This window comes from Grus americana, chromosome 1 (assembly GCF_028858705.1).
Source record: "Grus americana isolate bGruAme1 chromosome 1, bGruAme1.mat, whole genome shotgun sequence".
Lineage (NCBI taxonomy): Eukaryota > Metazoa > Chordata > Aves > Gruiformes > Gruidae > Grus > Grus americana.
In genome coordinates this window covers 945373-967647 of record NC_072852.1, presented here as the reverse complement: position 1 = coordinate 967647, position 22275 = coordinate 945373, and the positions used below count along the sequence as shown (strand labels likewise).

The 22275-nt window shown below is 46.6% G+C and overlaps 1 protein-coding gene across 1 annotated transcript in view; it reads left to right on the top strand.

The window, feature by feature from the left end:
• Positions 1–670: 670 nt before the first annotated feature.
• The window catches only part of PPP6R2 (protein phosphatase 6 regulatory subunit 2), a 110717-nt gene continuing 89112 nt past the window's right edge, over positions 671–22275 (top strand). The window contains exon 1 of the mRNA XM_054818939.1: positions 671–876. The gene's annotated coding sequence lies outside the window, so the exon portion shown is untranslated. The remainder of the gene's footprint in view (positions 877–22275) is intronic.

Below are 22275 nucleotides of genomic sequence, written 5' to 3'. Positions count from 1 at the left end.
TGGAATTAGGGGAAGGACGGGATCGGTTCCGGTTGGGTTCCTGCGAGATGCTGGCACTTAAAAGCGGTTGATTCACGTACAGGACAAATCTGGGCAAGGCAACACCAGAATGTACTTAACCCAGCAGGCAGGCATGACTAAGAGCTCTCTCTCCCCGGTCCCGTTTTCTCCTGCCGTTCGGGTCGTCCCTGTTTGCTCCTTCTCCCCTTTCTGCCATCAGCCTCCCCCCGCACGGGGAGGGCCGTGTCACCCCCCGAGCCCCCAGCCCCACCACAGTGCCCCTCTCCGGCCTCTCCCCCCGCCCTTATTCCCAGTGCCGCCACCCCCCTCCCCGTGCTGGGTGCGGAGCAGGGGCCCGCGCCCCTCCCGCCGTTTCTGCCCCCCGTTACTCGAGGGCAGGGGCCGCAGAAGGGCTTCCGCTGTCCCCAACCGCCCCGGGGTCCTGCCCTCCTCCCGGCCTGGGCCCGTGTCCCCCGAAGCCGGGAGCCACCGCCCGCGGGCCTGCCCGCCCATCGCTAGGAACCCCCCGGGCCGCGGCTCGGGCCCGGCCCCCCCCGCCCCGCCCCGGCTCCGCCCCCCGCCCCGGGATGCCCCGCCCACCCAGCCCAGCCCCGCCCCTGCCTCGCCACGCCCCCTCTCCGCCCCGCCCTCCCGCCCCTCCCCCGCGCGGCGCTGGGCAGCAGCGGGGCCGCCGCCATTTTGGAGGCAGCCGGAGTGTCCGCAGCTCGCCGCCTCGCCGCCCGCTGTCAGCGCAGCCCCGGCCGCGGCGCTCCGCCTCGGACGCGGCCCATGCCCGCCGGGCCGCCGGCCCTCGCAGCCAGGCAGCGCGCCAGCGGCCTCGCCGTGGGGCGGAGGGCAGGCCCGGACCCCCAGCAGGTGAGACCCGCGGGCCGGGCCCGCCGCCGCCCCGCGTCGCCGAACTGTCACCGCCGCCCGCCCTCCCGCCGCCACCTGCCGCCGCGCCGGGGCCGGGACCGGGGCCCGCCGGGCCGAGGGCTGCGCCCCGCCGCGGGCCGCTTCCGCCTTCCTGCGCCGGGGCCGGGGCGCTGGGCCCGGCGGGCCGCGGAGGCGGTGCGCGGCCTGCCGCCCCGCCAGCCCGCCGCCTCCTGCCCCCGCCGCCGCCTCCGCCTCGGCCTCCCCGGCGGCAGCGACACCCCCGCCCCAGGCCGGCGGGAGGAATTGGTCCCCGGGCCGTAGCGCTGCCCGGGCTGCAGGGCCGCGTCCCGCTGCCCCTGCTTTGTTTTTGGCTGGATTTCGGCCGCTGAAGCAGCCGGTGGTCCCGCTGGCCGCGCCGCCCCTCTGGCAGCTCTGATGGCAGAGCCCCGGTGTTGAGTCCTTGCTCTCGGCTGTGCCGGCCTCCCACTGGGTCGTTTCAGGCGATATCTGGGTGAAATCGCACGTACTGCGCCTGGGAGAGAGATCACTTTGCGTTTTTTCGTGGGTTTTTTCTTTGGGGGGGGGTCCGACCTGGCGGGGCTGGGCCGTGGGAAGGCGGGGATCCTGTTTCCGTGACTCATGCCCAGGCGGAGGTTGATGGGTGAAGCCGTGGGGTGAGGGGGGGATCAGCCTCCCGGGGACCCCCCGGCCTCGCCTGTGCAGTGTGTGAAAATAAATGTCACTGTGCCGGCATCAATAACATACAGAAACCAGGGTGGGAGTCGTAGCTGCAGTTGGAATCACTACAACACGTAATCTTACAGAAAGACGACTTCTTGACAGGTCTAACGAGGGCTCCTTTCCTAATTTGAAGGCCTTGTTTTGCACTAGTTTAAAAAACAAACAACAAAAAAACCCCAAACCCAACAACAACCAAAAACTAGGAAGTGAAAAAGAGAAACTGAGAGAACTCAGAGGGACCTGAGGTATTTTTCATGTTTTGATCTCCCACTTCAACATTAATATTTTAAAAACGGAAGCTTGTTTTCATACTGTACTTTATTTTCTCCCTCAAAAAACAAAGGAGAAAGTTGTGATTCCAGTCCTGTCCAGAGCTACACGTTTGCAGCCAAGCATGTAATCACCTACTAGCAGATTCTTGCTAGAAAGCACCGTTTTAAGAATGATGGCAGAATAAACATTTATGATTTTTCTTATTACTGTGACACTTAAAAGCAAACACTCTGCCAAGATACTTCAGTGGTAAAAAAAAATCTGGTGGATGGTAATATAGCAATTTCCATAGTAACCAATGGTGATATCATGGTAAGCAAAGTTAAATTTTGGAACGTGCAGTAGGAACACATAATGATCTGTGCTGGTTTCAGTGGTATCGATAAACATTTGCTCAGGAGGAGATTACTGAGGATTGGAGAAGAACAAAACGGTTTGAAATTGAAGGCTTGCTTTGTTTTTCGTGTATTCAATATGCTGACATTTCTGGTGGCTTTCGTACGTACTTTGTATTGTGTTGCAAATTCAGAGACCTAGGCCAACGTCCTGTCTAGAAATGGTGGAAAACTTGTGGTACCGCAGCAGCTTTCTGGGAAGAGCTCGGTCTGTAGCAGGATGGTATCAGGCAGGTGGCGCAGAAACCAGTGGCAAGGTTTGGGGAGAGTCCTGGAAACCTCAGGCTGCGAGAGAGCGACTGATGGCAAGCGTTTGTTCTGGCGACGGCAGGGAGCACTGAAGCATCCTCTTCCTGAACCTGGTATCCGATGAAGTCTTGGTTGTATCGTAGGAGGGACAGGTTGAATTTCTAAGTTCATAGTTCAGAAATTGGAGACACTGTCAAAAGTGAATAAGATCGAGAAAACTATCTTTAAGAGCTTATGTTGTTGTGGTTTGTTTTTTTCTTAGTGAGCAAGCATCCTCAGTCTGTGGGCTTACATTATTTTTAGCAAACTCTAGGCCACTGTGAGGAGCGGCACGGCCTGTTTCGCGGTGCTTCCCTGGGGAGCAGGCTAAGCCCTTGCAGCCCCCCTTCTGCGGGGGGTGCCGGAGCGGCAGTGCTTCCGAGGGGGCTTCCCCCCAACACACTGTTTGCTGCTTGGACTGGGAGTCAGCTGGAGCGAATTAAATTCTTGCCATCCACAGATAGTGCAATCCTGAGCTAGAAGGAGGAATCGTTTGGTTACGCTTCTGCTCCTCTTCAGTAGGGAGATGTCCCAGGCATAGCTGATGGTGTCTTTCCATGCTCCGTGGAGGGAACACTTCATTCCTGTTCTCCCCTGAGATTTATTGGCTGTCAGCTAAGGCGTGGAAGAGAAACCAAAACTGTTTTCTCCCCTGCGATGCAGCGGTACAGAAGAATTTCAGCAAAGAAAGGTGATATGTTTGAGGAGACCTCAGGGCGGGGTGGGGGGGAACAGGATGAGCTTTCTTACTCTGTGTTTCTGATAATAAGGTGTTTAGAAGCATAAGTGTAAAAGCTGTAGATTATATGTTAGGGAAAATGACTTCACATACATAATCAAGTAGTATGTTTTCCTAACACAGTGGTTTGGAGCCTGAAGTGTTAGTGCCTGAAGGGCAATAGCTAGAACACTGTAATAAGCCCAGCCATAAAAATGGACGAACTGGAATGCCAAGAAATAGAAGAGTATCTTGTTATAGTAAATGTTTCTGAAACACCAGTAGAATGGCAAGAATAACTGGGAAACTTGGGTGTAAATGACCCAGGAAAAATGGACGAGGTCCGTGAGTTGGGAGCAAAGCAGGAGCTGAGTGGTTGACAGAACTTCTGAGAACTTCATAGGGAGGAATATTTGTGGGAGGTCTGGTTGGTTTGCTAGATGTAAAATTATTGAACAACTCATGGAGGAGACAGAGCTAATAGACTGTATTACTGATGGATGTCAGCTCTCCATCTGAGCAGTCAGATACGGAGCCACAGTTCAGAGCAGCAGTCTTTACTCTTAGTCCTATTTATAGGGTAACACAGTTCTGTTCTGAATTACGTTTTATGGGCTGGGGAATCGGCTTGACTGTTTGGTACCTCCTTTTCACGGAAAATCTACAGATGTTGGTGGGTTTATATAAGGATCGGGGAAAGAACGTGGCCTCTGTGCGACCAATAGTAGCAACAAAGGAACTGAAGTGTCTTCTTTGATTCAGTATTATTAGAAGCAAAAGTATGTTGTCTTTTTCTGTCCACTGCTATGTTTCTAGAGCACTTGTTTCTTTAATTGTGCTTTTCTTTCCCTCTCCTCTATATTCCTCTCACCACCCTCCCCTCCCCCTGTGATGGACTTCTCTGCTCCTTGTTTTGATCTGCTAAAGCAGTCAGCAGTGCAGTAACCAATATTGACATTATTATTTTTGCATGCCTTGGCTATTTTTACCTGCCTGTTAACTCTGGTATTGGGGGAAACTCGGGCAAATAAATAATGGTTATCTTGGGAAATGAAGCTTTCCTAACCAAGGTTAAAAATCTCGAGACTAAAAAAGCTCAGATTTTTGTGGAATTTGAATGCCAGACGCATCACATGCGTAGCGTTCGGATCGGGTCTGCAAATGGGAAGTTTGACATCACTGGCTGAATTAACAGTAACGTTCTCTCTTGTTGCTTATTAATGCCATTTAGTCCTGGATAAAGCCGAGACAGTGCAAGTAGTTAAAATAATAACTGGCTACGTAGCAATGCCCAAAGCTTGATTAAAATCTTTGGCAGGGGTCACTTCAAATGAAACACCGTGTGGCACTGAGCTTTGGAAAGGGGGTAGTCAGCAAAATTGGGATGAGCTAGCTTAGGAGGACGTGATGTCAAAAGAAGGAAGTTAAAATCATCAGGCCGAGCATGGAAGCTCTGCAGCTGTTGAGCTGTGACTGCTACTGATCTTCCCTCTCCATTTCTCTTTCTCTGTGTCTGTTTTCTCGTCCCGTGCATGGATTGTAAGCTCTCCGGGGCAGCGGCGGTGCAGTGCCTGGGACGGGGGGCTGCCTGTCCTTGCAGTGGTGCCTCTGGGTATCACTGCATTGCAAATACCCAACTTCATACTGCTGGGTGCTTAAGGACACAATCTTATCTATACAGCAGGGGAAACCGGAAAGCATGAGAAAATAACGTTGTGGTTAAATGGCAAAGTTCAAGGAGTTATTTGGGGCAAACAGGCAGAGCTTGGAACTATTTCCTTACCGAGGCAAAGCAAGAAACTTGCACCAGCGCTTTTGTTTTGGTAGGCGGGATAGTAGGCAAGCTACCTGAGGTACAACGAAAACTTTCCAAACATATCGATTACTTGAATTCAAGGTTTGTGTTCAGTTGGCAAATGTCTCTGCTGCTCTTCCCAGTATGCCTATGCTAGTACTTGTCTTTTTAATTTTATTTCAGTTCTGCAGTTTGCTGCTATTCAGAGCATTGTGGCCTGCAGTGACACTGATAACTATTAAGTCACTTTGATTCTGATTTTGTTTGGCAGAATTAGGAGCAATAGCAGCAAAGTAGACACTGGCGCTGCTTGCTGGGAGAAAGACAAAAAAATGCGAAGACTCCAGTAGTGGAGATGGTCTGTTTTGCTGCAACCTGCAGGAAGGAAGAAGGAAATAGAACACAAGATATTTCAGTTTCAGTTTTGTCTTTTTCTATGGTAGACTTAATTATGTTAGCTGAGAAAATGCATGATGGGTATGCCTTGACATTTTGTGATAAGCGACTTAGGTTCTCTTCTGCGTAGTGATTTTGTCCTTTCTTTTCATTCCCCATAGTCTTGCAAAACCTACGGATTGTTTCAGCTTCTTGCTTTCATGTGCAGCAGGGTGGGGTGAGAAAGGTTGTGTTTCTTTAGCTGTTTACTTTTCATTTTCTTCCTTCAGAAGATCCTCTGGTATGCCATTTAACATAATCCTTTTATGTTAAGACTGATTTCTTTTTGTTTTAGAAGGATAATTGAGACTGTAAGCTAACAGGTTGAAAGCTGTATCCCGTCTCCCCGAGCCGGAGGACTAAGGGTGCAGTTCCACAGCGACATCCACGGGCCCGAGCCCAGGTTACTGCGTGTTGGCATTAACATTTGCGTGGTATGCCACCTCGGAGAGCTGAGCGGGCTGAACGCTAGCCCTGCTCGGAGGGAGTAGTTCTCAGCTGGATCGGCTCCCTCGACCAGCTCGGTGTGTAGTTGCACAAACGGCGCTGACACGAGGGAGGATGCAGGGACGTGTGACCCAGGAAGGAGAGGAGTAAAAAGAGCAGGTCTGTCACCATCTGGGTTTAAGTCGGGTGTGGTTCAGTTTAACTCACCTACGTTTGGGATGCAACGTGTTCCTGGTGCGTCCCTCTGCGTTAGTGCTGGTCCCGCGCTTACAGGGAGCCAGTCTGGCAGAAAACTACCCCCCTTCCCCTGCTTGTTGCCCGCTGGTTTATTTTACTTAGCAGGCGTGGTAGGAACAGAGGAGCACTGCTGCCGGAACGTTTGCTGGACGATTTAAATGTGAAGGGGTTGGGAACAGTGGGGCTGCAGTGGTGTTAACGAAAGCCATGATTCCGTGTTAGATCAAATCAAACCAAGCCTAGGGAATAAAGTAACCAGGGCGTCCTCAGAGTCCCAGGACCTCAGCTCCTGAGCCAGAGTACCCGATTAATGGTCAACAGATGTTCAATTAGCACTCCATTTAACAAATTAGAAAATACTAAGTAATGGATTTCCACTTAGTTCTATTACATGTTACCCTTTTTTTGGTTGGTTTTTTTTTTTAATATGGAAGATTATTTTTCTTCGTGCTCAGTTGGTTTTTACTATTTCATTCTCCCAGTCCTTACTACTTTTTAACATTACATTGTCCATGGTATATTCTAAATTTTCTTTTATCTTTTTTATTTTCTTCTATGACTTTCTAAGCCTTGTTTTGTTTTTTGTTTTTCCCCCTAACATTGTGTTTCAGACTTTGCCCTCATTTTCAAGGGGCTGGAGGCCTCTCACTGAAGTTCACACATCTATGATGTAAATGCCTACTTCTGAGGTAACCATTTAGGATTCCTTTTTTAGTCAGGGGAGAGAAACAGATGCTTATTTTCTTTTGATGCAGAAGTCTAAAATAGAGCTGAGTTTTGCTGTAGAAGTGCTCATTTCTCTCCTCCTGCAAAGGGAGTCTGGTGACTAATTCAGATTAGTCATCCATAGTATAAATATCTACACATTAGGTGAGACAGATCCCATTGCAGAAGACCCAACTTGCTAGGTGGAGATTCTGACCAGGACCTTCTCAGCGTGGTGCAGTTGCCTTCTCGCCCTTGAGGGATTCTAAGGTGAATGAGACACTGGATGTGTTTTGCCCTTCACTTTGATGAATCTTCTTTCTCTTTCAGAGCTGACTGATAAGTTTGAGGTTGAAAGCTGTGTCTATAGATGATTCAGAATCATATAGCTATCTATTCAAGACCAGTACAATAAAACAAATGTAAGTTTTTGTCATATACATGACGAGCATGGTTGGTTTTTCAGATTCTGTTTGAGACATATGGATGCTATACCATTGCGGTTGTCTGCCTAGTTAGGGTCATAAATAAGCAATAAGCTCCGTGCTGCAGGAGACAGGATTTCTCCATGTTTCTTCAGTGCTTAGCATGAAGAAGGACCCAGACTGAAAAGAACTTTGTCACTCTTCTAGTAAATATAAATATTGAGTTTTTTCCTTGTATTTTCTCTAAAGACCGTTTAATTATGACCAGTCCCAGAGACCGCTACATGTGGCTGGGTTTTGTGAAGACTCAAGAATGAAGTAGCACAGTAATTTACAAAAATACGAAGGGGCTTGAGGATGCCAAATTTTGCAGAAAGGCACGTAATGTTTTAGGGATGCAGTGCCAGGAATAAATGCATATTCGATTTCATTGATGTTACACTGTACCCACTGTTTCCTCTTACAAAATAGGCAGCTAATTTCATTACTTCTGTTTTTCCTGTTACTTCTGTCCTCCTTGTTCTTAGCTAACTATGGTCCTTAGAAAATAACGGTTACAAGTGATTAGTGTTAGTCTCTGCAGTGCTTTCAAGCATGGCAGCTTTCATCCCGTGTGTCCGTGGCCTCCCTGGCACTGGTTTTCCCCTCCATTTCAAGTAGCAGTGCTGGTAAAGAACGTCGTGTCTTGCAGAGAGAGACCTCGCTCCTTCGACTTTGTTTTTCATGAGTGAAATTTTTTACTCAATTGAAGTGGGCTTGTAAGTGCTGGTTTTTAAAATATCCACAAGAAAATGTTGGAATGAAGTGGTGCAGTTCCCAAGAACAAAACTATTTAATAATTTTTAGTTTTAGATGAGAACAGCAAGTAAAAATACTGAGTGTATACTTGGGGTTTGGGTATATGCTTGAGTTTTTACAAGGAACTGTGAAGTGAAACTGAATCACCTGGTAGTCAGGGTAGATATTTGCCATGTGAGGGAGATACTGTTGTGTAATCGGGGTTTGTTCTTAGAGCTGGTGGACTGTGCCCTGTCATGGATATATTATTTTGGGAAAAGCAGAAACTTTACCAAATCACTAACAATCAAACAGCAGACTTAGTGTTTGGAGAAACAGGAGGATCTCAAAGGCCCTTGATAAAAAGAAACAGTCTGCCGTTGACCTACATGCTTAAGTTTTGGTACATGAAAGGCAATTCTTGCTGAAAGGAAATCACTACGGTTTGTGTATATTGGCCAGTTTAAACTCCGCTGCCTAATGGGGAGGAGCTGGGGGAAGACCAGGCAGTGTTGGTGGAAGGTCTGTGAAATTTCATCTCTGTGCGTGAAGTAATAAGCCAGAATAACATGGAAAGTGTAATTATTGGAATGGCTGCTATGCCTGAAAATGGCAAAATATTATGCATTTTAGAGACAATTTTGAGGTACGTGATTAAATAAAATAGTAGGGCAGAAAAGATAAAAACCATGCTGGGTAATCTGCTATATTTAAGAAAAGCAAGGGCAAGTCTGATGGTACGCGTGGAATTCTAAATATGTTTCTTTTTCACAATTTTTGGCGTCTGTATAACTTGCCAAGCTTGATGTCAGGGATATCGATTAGGCCAAGAGTTTGCGTGGGTGTTTTACCTGTCTAAATGAGAGGAGAAAACATTTGTCTATGCATAATGCCTTCGTGCGCTGGGAAGTACGCCGGTGGAGTGGCGAGTCCCTCCTGCATTTGCTCTGACTCTGGAGCACGTTGTGCTCCTGTGGTCCCGTACGGGTGTTCCTGTTCTCGTCCTGAGGCAGCGGGTGCTTTCGGGGACGGAATGCCACAAGCTTTTTCTCTATAATGGTATTTCTTACTTGAAACCTAGGATGCTTCCCTTTCCCTTACCACTTCTTTGTTCTTACTTGGGCTGTCACACGCAGCAGCAGAGGGAAATTTAGCATCGGCTCCTGAGGTTACGCCTGTACCGTGAGGTTATGTCTGAATTCGATGCCGGGAGATGTGTGGACGAGGTGCAGAGCTGGAAGGAGTCCTGCTGCGTCACCTCCAGCTCAGTGCGGGGCTGATGTGCTTCTCTGCTTTCGAAACCTGAGCTGGTGTCTCTGTACAGCGTATGCTGTACATGTAAATGCCCCAGCTTGCTAAATGGGGAAGGACATCTCGTAATACAGTGCTGTATCGTGCTATTCGGATGCAGAAGCAACAAGAACGTTATTTAAAATGTCACTATGGCATTTTCCAGCTGAGGAAAAACCCACGCCTTACCTCCAGAATTTGTAGAAAGCAAAAGGAACTCTTATCTTTAGAAAGTATCAACAGTCTTCTGTATTCTTCATAGTTGAAGTCAGATTTTAAATTAACTGGAAGAAGTTTCATGGAGCTGAGCTGCTGTGAGGCCCGTGAGGTGCTGGGGGCTTTTAGGAGAGTTACGGTGGGGAGTGCTCGGCGCTGGGGAGAACGCTTGGCCTTGCACCAGTGGGGCGAACGTTTCTGTTGTGTATGGTGTGCCTTGCTTGAACCTGAATTTCTGACTTGGGAATTGTTATTCAAATAGACTTTGAGTGTTATATGTGGATTAGTACCTGGCGATGACTCCTTGTAACTGAGTATTTAGTTGCAACACCAAGCAAGCTTGATTACAAAGTTTTATGATAGTCAGAGATGATGATACTCTATTCCTGTAGCTATCATAATTTGCATTCTCTGAGGTATTTATAGAGATCAAGACTATTTACTGATGATCTTTTGTGCAAGGTTGATGTTATTTTCCCAAAGTTTATACAATCCCTAGAATTCTTTATTAAACTTGGAAAAATAAATGTCATCCTTTTCAGTCATTTGAAATCTTCACCATTTCTGTTCCAGACTTTGTGCTTTTTATTAGTGTTTTTGGTTTTGATTAAGGCCATTTAGTTACAGTGTGAACGACTTCTTCGAATTTGTGCTTAAATCTATAGTTTGACGTGCATTTAAGCTGGCGTTGCTGCAGAAAAGCCGTCCCCTTCTTGCTGCTCATACCCATTCCTTGTCACTTCTGTCACCCCTCCTTGCTGGCACCGGTGTTTGTGCAGCCGTGTTGTGAACCAGTCTGGGGCAGTGATCCAGCTGAAAGGCTTTTTTTCTGCTAATACGGCATGGAAAAGGAGAACGTTTTTTTTTTTCCAGCAGTGCCAGTTTAAATACATGGCAACCTGTGGCCTAAAATCACGAGTGCGTAATTCTGATTTGTGATTTCACGAGCAACCTGAGCGTTAATGTTTGTTTGTCTGGGTAAAAGCCCATTGATCTTCTAAGGGTGGGTCTGAGATTTCCAAATGTTTGTTTTCCTTTCAAGATGTTTTATGACGAATGAAGCTTAGCCCATAAATATTGTTTAGGTGGTGCCATGCAGGGAAAACAGGCTGGTGGTCCAGTGTCATATATGAGATTTTTTTTCCTTCTGACTGTCTTAATATTTATTTTAACTGTAAAACTACTTAAAATTTGTGTGGACTGTGTCTGTATGATGTCCTGAAAGATTAAGGAAATTAAAACGCATGGTGTTTAATATCCTGTTTTAATGTTTGTTACGGGTTTGGCAAAGCACCGTTGTGCCTCGTTTGCATGTCATTTGGTTGGTAGAACAGCGCAATGTCAGAATATTCTGGTAAAAACTGCAGCATGCGGAAGGCTGAACTGTTTTAACGTAGGTAGAGGCACAACTGCACTTTGGAAGCTTTGAACTTGTAGAAAGGACCATTAAAGGAGCACAAGCAGTTGTTTTTCTTGCTCAGTTGAGGACATCATGGTACTGATACTATAGGTATATCTGAAACACACAGCTCTCCGTCTTCTTGTAAAGCACAACAGGAAATCTTAGTTTGCAAATGCTGCTGCCTTGCTATCTAACGGTCTGAGCCGTGTGATGCCACATTTATAATAGTGCCTTATTCTGCATGTGCAGCAAAAAATGAAATAGCCGGGGTCCGTAGATCAATGTGGTAAATGGCTTTGACAAAAGGATTTCTGAAAAACACTGTGTGCCCCAGTAAATACCAGCATCTCACTTCTGAGATAATAGTCTAATTAATAGTAATTATTTCTGAAGAGTTTAACTGTGGTGATCCAGGAAAAAAATTAATTTGTTGCTTAAACAATGTCTAGTAAACAGTCTAAGTGGCATCAAAGTCTCTTTACTAATGTAAGCAGAGTGAGTGGAGTGTCTGTCCTGCAAGAGAGATCTGTACACCGACACTTAAAAACCCCCATGACTTTGTTTTGCTTGTTTAACAGTGATTGTGTGCTAGCTTTTTAAGATTCGCAACTCGATCTGAATATTAACCTTAATCTTTGAAGTGAAGCACAGAACCCCCCGAGGTTCCTCGCAGATGCTGCTGCTGCCTGCTTCCGTGGGGGAGATGGGCTCTCGAGCTGCGTAAACAGAGCAGTGACTGAAAATGTTTGACTATTCATCTGCTTAAATTATCAGTGATTGAGTGAAATACAGATTAAAAATGTTGAGATGACTATGCCCTTATAGATAATTTGAAGCTGGTAGGCTGTGGGGTTTAATTCCTTGCTGTGTATTTAGCTCCATATGCTTTTGACTGACCTAGAAAAAAAGACCTTTTTTGTGCAATTATGTTCACAGTGAGTTTGGTATATTTTTAAGACTGACTTTTTCCTGCATTTTTTTGAAGCGCTGCAGTTTCTTCAGTGTCTGGGTGTGTTTGAATTTAATTAAAAATGTAACATTTAAATAAAGAAGCTGTGCAAATTTTGTCCTTAGCATGGGGTAGGGCGTCAATTAGAAGGCTGTTGAACTAGATGAGGATAAAGTTGATCATCAAAACAAAGTACTTCTTGATATCATCTCTTTATTAGGGAACTTCAGAAGCATGGAATAATTAGAAGTAGCTCTTAATTTTGTGTGCGTATTTGTACAACAGACAGGCCTTCATCATTTTTTGCCTGCAGCAGTTTTTTATTAAAAGAAAAAAAACCCAACCCCTTACTGTGCTGGTATAGCAGACTCCTGCAGCACTTGTGATTTACTGTTTGTGCCCAAGGAGTGTAAACCTGGATGTCTCTCTTGTTTGTCAGTTAGATGGTAAGAAAAAATGAAGAAATTCAGATTGCTGGCTCAGAAGAGGAAAACAAAAATAGTCTCGTGGCTAACTGGTGAAATACTATTTTGGTTAAGAGTAAATTATATCTGAGAATTACAAGTGTATCTAAGTGTTTTCAGTCAACAGCAAGGGCTAAGCAATCTCTCGGGGAGCTGGAACACAACTTCAGTTATATGGTAACACCTGAAGATGTACAGAACCCCCTGCTGAGTGTTTCCATCTTCCTCCCCATGTGTTCGCTGCAGCCCCGGAGCGACACGAGTGCCCTCGTAGCCCAGGTGCCCTCAGAGGGTGCACCCCCTTTCTGAAGGGTGGCTTTTCCCTTGCTGGGAGGGAGCCAGCGACAAGGCAAACCCTGAACGATGTGGCAGGAGAGTGCTGTGCCAGAACGCTGCAAAGAAAAGGCTATTGGAAAAGGAGCTGCGGAGCTGGTACCATGGCAAAAGCAGGAGCCCGACTTAAGAGCCGCCTGGGCTGTGGGGCTGCAGGGCGGGTTTCAGCGCTGCTGCCTAAGCGTCGGGAGGTGAACCCAGGCTGAGTATACAGCGCGGGATTCAGTAGTTCTGAAACTCTGAACTTCAGCTGAATCTTTCCTGAAAATGCCATCGATAAAGTGTATTGTGATCGCTGCTTAACTGATACTGTGGGGCTGGATACAGGGTGATGAGGGGTGGAAAATTTCGGTGGGGGGATTCGACTGTTGTTGTTGTTCCAGAGGTGTCTGCCTGTGTCTGGCAGGACGACAACCTGTCCTTTCCTTTGGAAGCAGCTGCTGCTTGGAAGGCAGAGGCAGGTGCCTGCACTGGAGTTCAGGGGTGCACGCACTAGAGGAAGCTCTTTCCACTCCAGCAGACCTTGGCAAGCCGCTCTGCTGTTCAGACAAAGCTGTGCTGGCCTTCTGCTCTGAAAGTGGCCTACAGGCAAAATACTCCTTTTTTAATTTTTTTTTTTATTTTATTTTTGAGATGTGTCCTTCACCTGTACAAACCAGAAGCTTCTCACTGACTGTTCACCTCTGAAGGTTGAGACACTGAGGGGGTGGATGGAAGATGAAGTAATAAAATTATGATAAACTAAGTCTTTTTTTTTTTTACTAAGACTAAAACGTGGTATAAGGTAATAGTTTTCACAGGTTTTAAGTATTTAAGTTATCCCAATACTATGATAGTAGCTAACTACAAAGCTAGCTGAGTACAATAGAGACAATGTATAATTTTGTGTGCTCAGTTGTAGGAGGGAATAAAGACTGTAATTCCTTTCTGTGTTTTATGCTCTTGCAACTTTGATGTGTACATGTGCGGTCAGAGCTTGGCAGAAATTGCTGAGATCGTAAGAGTTTGATGTCCAGTGGGACAGGCCTGCTAACTGGGGAGTGCTGGAACCATCACTGCCTCTGCAGACTCGACTCTATCCTGCTTTGCCTTTTGTTCAGAGTTTATAAAAAAGAATCGGGTGAATGAAAGAGGGATGGGAACAAAGAGAATAGTGATGAATGAGAATATATTTATGTGAAATTCTGATGTTAAAATAGTCGTTTTATTCGTGTCCTGCAACTTCTAAAGGTGTCCTGAAACTGCAGTGATGCCTCTTGCAGAGTTCTGTAGAGAACCCTTCATGGGTAATGTCCCTTGGCTTTATTTTAGCTAAACCTATAGCTGGCTGGTTTGAGCGAGGAAGGGCTTGTTGCATGAGCTGAAGTTGGGAACAGGGAAGGCTGGTTTGGGCTCAGCAGTTGTCCTTAATACAGCAGCCTCATTTCATTGTAATTCTTTAACTTACTGCAGCTATTGCTTGTAAAATTGTGTTCTTATACCTAAGGCCTACTTTGGTTTGCTACGTGAATTGTTACTTATTTCACAGGCTATAATCAAACCCTTGATTTCTGTTTTTCTCATGGCCTTGTGCTTAGTCTTTCATTGTAGTATTAAGCTACAGTTTCAATGTGGCACTAAGGTTGGAACAGATTTGCCTAAGTGTTTGATCTTGGGACATTAAGGCTCTGTGTACTGTAGAAGACAGATTTGTATCTTACTACTTTACTCTTATGCTTTGGGCATTATTGCTTGCAACAGACCGTACTTAAAATAATGCCTACCCATGTTAGCATTGCTTGTGAAAGCATGTGGAGCATGTCAGATAACTCTCCATAACGTCTATTTTTGTGGTTGCTGAGTTGATGTGACACTTTAATGCTTGGGGAGGGGCTGATGTAGAGCTTGCCAAGACTTGGCTTTCAAAGGGTGTCTGCAAGTAGGTTTCTAAAGAGAAAAACATTCTTTCAGGTGAGAGAGGTTCCTCTGTCATAAGCTTGAATTTTCTATTACCATCAAGGATAGCATGACTACCAAGGGTGGACACAATACCAATTTGAATTTGGTGTAGTGTGTATTAATGAAGCCTAAGTCCTTCCAAATTACAGAGTAGGTGGGCTAGAAAGAAGAAGGAGGTTGGTGAAGAGGCGTTCTGTATTTCCTGCTTTTAACTTTCTAGCTTTTATTTTGTCGTCTTGTGGCTCTGTGGACAGCTACTTCCCAGAAGTATCGCTGGTAGGAAGGAGATAGCTGACTGCCTGAAAGGGATTTATTTGTTCTCCTTATAGTGGTGGGCTTCCACAGCTCTAATGCTTATTAGATACGGCAGGAAATCCCCAGTACTGCTTTAGTTTGTCTGGAGAACCACAGTCTTCTCAGGTGCAACTTCATAATAATCTGAAAAAAAATCTCTCTTCTTGAGCTATGGTATTTATTTATGGAGCAAGCTTTGCCTTTTCTCCATTGGGGTTTTTCACCGTTCTTCATGCCTTGTGTGAATGTAAGAGGAATCAATACAGATCTTTGATTTAATCTTGGCTATGCTGTAAGATGAACAAGGAAATCTTTTATCAGTGTTGTTTCGTCTTGGAAGCAAGCACTGCAAGTGCATTCCTAAACAGTCTGAGGTAGGACCCTGAAGAGCTTGAGAGTGAGCTCTACAAATAATTGGGTAGCTCGTGATTCTCTTCCCCTGACAGACCGAAAGGTGGATTCTGAGCATTTTGAACCCAAAGAAGAGTAGACTGGTCTAAGTCATCTGTTACCTGTGTTGTGGGTGTACTTCAACAGCAAGGCATGATGCCGCATCCCAGCTCTGTCAGCACGGGGCTGGTACCGTGCTGTGCCATCCCCTTGTAGTAGGCTTCTGGCTGTGCTAAGTGGAGAGAGAAGGTCGAAGGACAGTGATGAGCCCATGGAGCTGGAAGATGACGGTGATGGCACTGGAGGTATTGGTCATGGTGAACTGCAGAGGCAGTTAGAGGCAACAAGTAACAGCCAGTAACCTCGTACTGGGGACAGGCGACTGCCATGGGGTTTGAAGAGGTGGCAGCCTGGGGTGTGGACGTGCAAAGCAGCAGCACAGTGTAGATGCTTCAGTCCCAAAAGGTTGGAGGCACTGTCATACAGAGTACTCTAACGCAGGTCGTCCGTGTACTGCAAGCAGTTGTCTTTTGACAGGTCTCAGCAGTTAAATCCTTGAGAAACCAAAGTGGTGTGTGCAACAGCAGAAGACAAGACATAGTTGAGTGCTGTTGGTGTGCAGGGCCTCAGCAGCAGGAGAGCACTTGAGGCATTAAAATACATTCGGAAGATGCTAACATCTAATTCGTGCTGTATGCAGCGTAGGTTAAAACATCACCAAGATGTCCATCAGTCTGACCAGGCTAAAATCCTTTCAAACACAACAGCTGCTGGTTGGTAGGAGCTGGAGAAAGAATTATTTCAAAGAGATTGTTAGTGTGCCCAAAGTATATTTTTCAGTTGTTTTGAACAGATCCGCTAACAGCTCTTTCCTTGTTTCTGCTCTTAAACACATAATACTGTTCTGGTCACCTCCCATGCAGAACTGCAGTTGTGAAGTACTTGCATCTTCAAAAGCCTGATTCCTCCCTTTTTGAACAATATGTGCTTCCCTGTCCCTTGACAAATAACAGCATATCTTCTGAACGGATGGAATGAAGCACATCTGGGCTGCACTGTATGACACAAAACTGGGAGGAGCGCTTAACAGACCTGTGCTGCCGTACAGAGGGACCTCCACAGACTGGAGAAATTGGGCAGTAGCAGAATTGAGAAGTTCAGCCAAGGGAAATGCCAAGCCCTGCCCCTGGGGAGTGATAACGCCAAGCACTGGTCCAGGCTGGGGCTGAGCCGCTGGAACACAGCCCTGCAGTGAATGACCTTGAGGTCTTGGTGGATGCAAGACCAGCCAGGGGCCAGCAGTGTTCCCCTGCTGCAAAAGTGACTAGCAGCCTCCTGGGCTGCAGCGTGCAGAGTGTTGCCAGCAGGCCAAGGGAGGTGATCCTTCCCCTCTGCCCAGCGCCAGTGGGGTCACGTCTGGAGTGCTGGGCCCAGTACTGGGCTCTGCAGGATGAGAGATGTGGACGTAGTGGAGAGAGCCTGGCGGAGCCACAAAATTGGTTAGGTAATTGGAGCATTCGCCATGTGAGGAGAGCTGGGGCTCTCATCCTGGAGAAGAGATGACTTGAGGGGCATCTCATCGATGTGTATAAATCCCTCATGGGGAATAAAGAAGATGGAGCCAGCTTCTCCTCAGCTGTCCCCAGTGACAGGGCAAGAGGCAGTGGGCACAAACTGAAATATGGTGAGCTGAATGAAAGAAAATGCAGCGTTACTGTGAGAGTGTTTGCACAGGCAGAGGCTGCCAAAGAGGTGGTGGAGTCTCCATCCTTGGAGATGTTCAAAACCTGCCTGGACGTGGTCCTGGGCAGCCAGCTCCAGCTGACCCCACTTTGAAAAGCAGCGGGTTGGACTGGATGATCTCCAGAGCTACCCTTCTGTCTCTGTGGCTGTTACCGGAAACTGCTGGCTGATACCCTCGTTAAGGTAAAAGCTGCTCAACTGTAAACAGTGCTCTGCACAACTGCCCTTAATTTGCATGAAGCTGCTGTGTCTTTACTTTGTCTTCAGGAGTCTCTCAAACTACCGTACATGGCAGCCAGCACTTGAGGTTGGTTGTGTGCCCCGAGACTGTTGTCGGGCTGTAGTCCTCAGCAGGGACAGGCTGTTGGCCTTATTTGCATCGTTATGTTTTGGCATAGGAGTGCACAATGCTTCTGGACGCACGTGCGTTGTGTCTCCTGTTGCAGTGCAAGCCCTGGCACCCGCTGAGGATGGTCTGTGAGCTGGTCAGCGCGGCTGTCGGAGCCCAGGGTTGCACGTGCGTCAGGGTGAAAGCATGCAGTTCTGTGGGACACAGCACAGCCTGTAAAACAACGCGGTTGCTCTTTACTTACATCTGCTTGCTCAAAACAGTCTGAGTCATTCTTGTGGTGCGTCCCCAGTGGGTACATGCCGGTTTGGAGATCACAGTCAGTACGACAGAGTGTGGTTGATGGTATTTTTGCTTTCTGTTTCCTGGCTTTTGTGGAGTTAGCTTCAGCTCTACTGTCGTTGGCTAATTAACTTTGTATTGGTGTCAGCTTTGGGTGACATTTAATGGACTGGTTCTGTGATAACCCACGTGCTTGCTGATTTTCTTTTAAGCTACCTCAGGTGGGAAATACTCTTCCCAGAAGAGGAGGAATTGAGTTTTCTATCTGAATGTGCTCTGACCTGACTGTCAGAGGGAAAGTGAAGAGAATGAGAATGTTGGAAAGGGGAATAAGCAGGATGGACCCTTCACCCAGCAGCATCTTCCGTTTGTCTGGTTGGTGGCGGACGCTTTTGCATCTACAGATGGTGGTGGTATTGGCCTCTGCCAACCCTGGGGTGCAGGGTGTTGGTGGTGTGGGGCGAGGTCTGGGCCAGGCACCTTTCTCAGCCTTCCTAAGGCTCTGCACAGCATGGTGGTGGGACCGCTCTGCCTCTCCAGGGCTGCTGTGGGCTGCCGTAGGGGCTTTGAAACTATTCTCCGAGATGTTACAAAAACCCTAAATAGAACTTGCTTCCAGCAGGAGAGCGTGGTTTGCATTACTGCTGGGAGCAAGCGGAAAAGAGCCTTAAAGAAGGCTGTGAACGCTCAGGGAAAACTGTCCAATTTCTGTACAAGCTCCATGTGTTCAGGAGACCCCGGGGAACACAGCGACACTGCACCTTCCACTCGCCAGCCGTGGCACTGGTGCTATTTCAGTTGCAAACAGACTGGAAACTCCCCCCCTACCCCTGTCCCCCCCCGTCCTCTCCCCCTTAACCTGAAGTACCCATTTGGGTGGCATGAAGACTTTCTTCAGGAAGGGGACCTTCTGGTCACTGGGTGATTTTTCTTCTTTGGAGCTGTTACCTGGTGTGTGGGTGATGTTTATGTGGTGGTCTTGTTAAATTGGGAAAGGCTTTTAAAAATAAATGATAATAAAAGAATGGGATGAAGCAAAAATGAGACCAAGTGTCTTTTTAGTTGGTAAATATACTTACTGCTGATTCCTTCTGGCAAGTTAGGCTCATGTGGAAGACTGCCCAGGAGATCCGTAGCCTTTTTGTTGGTGCAGAACGTGTTACTGTCGGAGCTCGCCAGACACATTTCTTCTGGCTGGTTAGCCAGCCAGTAACTCTCTTAATAGGTACCAAACAGCTTAGCAGTGCTCCTTTTTTTGTTTTGGTGTGTTTTTCTTCCTTCCTCTTCCCAGCTTCCCATGGACCCGAGGCCTAGGAGTGTGCTACTTGTCAGCAGCGGGCTGCCAAAGCCGCCTTGGAGGATTTGGAACCAGACGCTTTTTCCATTTATTCTACAGAGTTGTTTCTCTCATAGTACAAAAGGCAATGTTCTCGGAGCTCTTGTTATGCAAGCTGAATTTCAGGGAAAATGGCACGCAAATAGTCATCAGTGTGATTGGGAAGCTCCTTTTTAAAAATGATCATGAAGTTGATTTGAAGTGGTAGTGCACATCAGGAGCCTTGCTTGCAGTTTCTCTCATTTCAGAACAAGCATTGCTCATGCCACGTGCACAGCTGACTTTTTTTTTTCCTTCCTGTTTGCAACGTTTCTGTGCGGATTCTGGATGGGATTTTTGTAATTTCGATATTATGCATGTCTTACACGGGATCATCAGTTCAGATGGCATCCTAAAATACTTGTGGAGAAATAAGACGTTCTTGCATCTTTCTGTTCAATTCTTAGAAATAAACCCAAGCAAGAACAGAGGTGATAAACAGCATGACTTTTTTTTTTTTTTTTACTCTGAGAGGTTTTTGTCCTTCTTTTGAAGGAATACCATTCATAATGGTTCATTATAGTAATAATAACTTGAAGCACCTTTCCAGGCAGTGCTTCTCAGTTTGTAGTGTGTCCGGTGAGACTGATTTCCTTCCAGTTGCAGATCTGATCGCTAAATTTGTATGTGCTGTACCCTGTAAATGCACTTCTGGGGAAGAATGAAGAACCTTGAAAACTGACAGTACATTTTGAGTTCCCAAGCGCATGGAGCTGATGTGAGATCTGGTTAAGGAGGCAGAGGCCAGGAGTTAAGTTGAGCAGTCTTCATCGTTGTTTGGTTGCTGTCTATGCATTTCATGCTGAGTTACAGTGTGTAGAGTGCATTGTCTGTGGGTGAGCATAGAAAATTTGTGTGACTATAGCTTGGTGTCCATGCCTTTGATGAGACTCAGAGTGGTTCCATAGCCGTTTGCGCCTTTCTGGCACAGTTGGTTGTTTTTTTGGTGAATGCTTGGTGAGGCCCTGGGCACTAAATGGGTCAAAGCAGCCCCCAGCCGGTGCCGCTGCCTGCCTCGCTGGGTTTCCCTGCCCGCTTGGCACCCGCGGCTGGCACGCCGAGGGCCGGGGCAAGCAGTGGTGCTCATCCAGGGGAAGAGTTGTGGCAGTGGGAGTTCAGAGATTGGCTTGAGCTGTTGTAGAGCTGCACTTCAAAAGCACTCGTTTTAGTCGGGGCAGATCACTGATACAGGATTAAATTATTTCTCACATGCCTTTTTCCTCTTGCTCTGACAAATGTGCTGTTGAACAAAGAGGTGGAAACCACCGACGGTCCTGGTTTCGTTGCCGGTGATGGTAAAGGTGAAAACAAGGGACCCTGACCTGTCCTGGCAGCAAGGCCTCAGGTGTGGGAGAAGCAGGAGAGATTATGGTGAAAAGAAAATGGTGAAATGTAGAGAAGCTTCAATGCTTCCAGGTTTTGTCAGAATTAGTTCTAGACTGTCCAGTGTGCCATGTTTTCTTATAACTGTGTGTTTTCATTGAAATCCATTCTTTTTGTGCCTTGAGTCAGGAGCATGATAAGTTTTAGGTAGTATTTTTATACATTTATGTGTCTTCTAGAAATAGATGCCTTGGGCTCCATGTGATTTTTATTTTTCTAGCAGGAACTCTGTAGTTGCTGTGCTGACAGTTGTCGTTCTGCCCCCACATCCCCTCCGCATGGCCTGCGCAGAGGTGTGTGTGCCACAGCGTACCTGAAAAGCTTAGCAGCTTGGGTTTTCCATTGCAGAATTTGAGCAAGTGTTAGTTTTTTGTTCACTGTGAGTTTTGTATGTTAAAACTAAAAATTGAAATTCTGAGTAGAACGAGTTTAATCTGCTTGCTTGTCCTTACCAGCCCCAACGCGGTGTGCAGACCTGGAGCAGTGCTGGTGACTGTGCTTAGTGACCAGGTTCCTCTCATGGAGCCCTGCACGAGTGGAACAACCCTTACTGAAGTGCAGTTGCAGCTCCATAGTTGAGATTAAATCAAGTTCTGTTCTGAATAGAACAGTAGAGAGACTTTGGGTTTTCTAGAACAAGAACTTGGATAGGCAAGGGGGATTCTCAAGAGTCGTGTGCCTTTTTCGATACAAGCTGAGTCCAGCACGATGACTTTCTGTCCAGTAGTCACAGGAGGAGGACTTCCAGATGTGCCTGCAGACTTTGTCATGGGTGACTTGAGACATTAGTGTGTGCTCTGAATTTTGGAGGGTGTTTACTTAACTCTTCTGGAAAGTCGGACCCTTTTTAGGCAACTTAAGTTGTGCAGTCAAAAAATCTTGATAAGGCAATTTATCAAATTTCTTGGGAAGATCTTGGTGATAAAAATACTGAAAATGTAAATTCCTCTGAGGTAACAGCGTGGTGTTATGTATTAAACTGGCAACTTTCCTCAGCTTGTTTAGTTACTGAGTGGCTTGACACGTTCTTAAAATGGATTATAGCTGACTTAAAGTATCAGCTTGGGAGTGTGAGAGAGCGGTATGCTACATGGGCAATAGAAGAAAAATGGGTTGAGGTGACACTGTCCCCTGCCTTGTGAATCACCGGCCTTCATGTGACGCTTCTGTAGTTATTAATGCAAGGTAAGAAAGAGCAGGAGGGTGCTTGGGCCTTCCATGCTTCTGCAAGTGACTTCTTGTAGGTCCAGCTTCCTTTCAGCCAACACATTTGACAATAAAACGCTGTCCTTGATTTCCTTCTCTGCCACAGCTCTGGTGCTATTTGGCAGTTTGTTGCCATAAAAAACTGCACTGGATCATCTTCAGCTTCCTTTTCGTTATCTGGTTATGCCTGACCTTGTGGATGGGGCCTTCTGTGGACTTCATTGTCTGACCCCAAACCCGTGATGGCTTCGCATTCATCCTGTGTGTACTTCGCAGTTTTGAAAAGATTCCGTGCGAACTCTGTCATCATAACATGCTGTTTTTGTGGATGGGTCAGCTTCTGTGAAAGACATGCACAGTGCTTGGCCAAAAGTTTAAAATAGTAACTGGTCTCGGTTACTTCTATAATTACCAGTATCATTTCATGTATCTCATGATTTGCATATCATTTTGCAGATGTCCAGATGGAGAGGAAAATAAATTTTCAGTCGCTCTGAACCTGAGTTTGTAAAGGATGTATTTTAAACTGGTATTTGCTGTCAAGAGCGT